The sequence below is a fragment of the Theobroma umbraticum genome, unplaced genomic scaffold, assembly GCF_002168275.2.
Source record: "Theobroma umbraticum cultivar Fairchild unplaced genomic scaffold, ASM216827v3 scaffold_459.0, whole genome shotgun sequence".
In the NCBI taxonomy this organism is placed as follows: domain Eukaryota; kingdom Viridiplantae; phylum Streptophyta; class Magnoliopsida; order Malvales; family Malvaceae; genus Theobroma; species Theobroma umbraticum.
This window is the reverse complement of record NW_018397286.1, coordinates 497341-498425: the sequence shown is the minus strand read 5'-3', so window position 1 is coordinate 498425 and position 1085 is coordinate 497341. Positions and strand designations below refer to the sequence as shown.

Here is a 1085-nt window from a genome sequence, read left to right as displayed (position 1 = left end):
TCTTTGGAGATTGAATTTTGTTAAGTTTTTTAGTTTTTTTTTAATCCTTAGGTAGTTTTTAGTTTTCTTTTTCAAAATAATTTAACTTATGTGATGCCAAGTTTCATTTATGCAAGTTTAGCTTAATTTCTTGTCAAAAGTTTCTCAATTCAGCCTATGATTATTTAATTCCTCAATGTTGAAGGACATGCAAAGACTTGGAGCATGAATGCAAAGGAGGGTGCAAGTGGGCTCAAAAATAATCAAACATGCCGAAGTGTTTAAGACAAAAATTGAGCTTTAGATATCCGATCGAGGTGAATCTTGAACCAATGAAAATCTAAGAGGATGAACTACAACTTTGATGTTTAGCACTTGGCCCACATCAGAAAGAATCATGGCCAAAAATGAAGTTGAAAGTGAGGTTCATAGTAGCTCTATACTAGGTAGTTTGAAGGAGAAAAATATGGAAACAAAACCTCCAGCACTACATTGATGGTAGTCCGGATGGGATTTAGCAAGCCATTGTAGAAGGTCCGCACTTGCAACCACTTGGGGAGGCTGTGGTGTGGACATCTTCAAAGCAAGTCTTTATACCTCTCCCATGCTTCGTATAAAAACTCGAAATCCAACTACGTGAAAGAAATGATGTCGTTCCTTATCTTTGCTGTCTTCATGGGGGGAAAAAACTTGGCTAGAAACTTCTGTGCAAGGTCATCCCAAGTAGTGATGGAGCCAATGGGATGGGAGTTCAACCACACTTTTGCCTTATCTCGTAACGAGAAAGGAACAACTGTAGTCGTATAGCATCGTCAATGACCCCATTCTGCTTGAAAGTGTCACAAATCTCCAAAAAATTAGCAATATACACGTTGGGGTCATCATTGGGCAAGCCTCTAAATTGAGCTGATGTTTGTATCATTTGGATAATAGCCTGCTTGATCTCAAAGTTGTTAGCTTGAATTGATGGCTTCCGGATACTTGAATGAAGACCTTGTACCAAAGGGACTGCATAATCTCTTAAAGATCTATTATCTACTACTTCATGCTCCTGCATGTGTTGTTCTCTCTAATTTCCAGCCATGTTTTCAACTTGCTCACCGTCT

General features: G+C 38.5%; 1 non-coding gene across 1 annotated transcript; it reads left to right on the top strand.

Moving 5' to 3' along the window:
* The first annotated feature begins 537 nt into the window (after window positions 1-537).
* On the top strand, window positions 538-644 carry LOC149526238 (small nucleolar RNA R71). Its single transcript, XR_016352218.1, has one exon. It is a non-coding gene; the product is annotated as a small nucleolar RNA R71 (small nucleolar RNA).
* Window positions 645-1085: the final 441 nt, after the last annotated feature.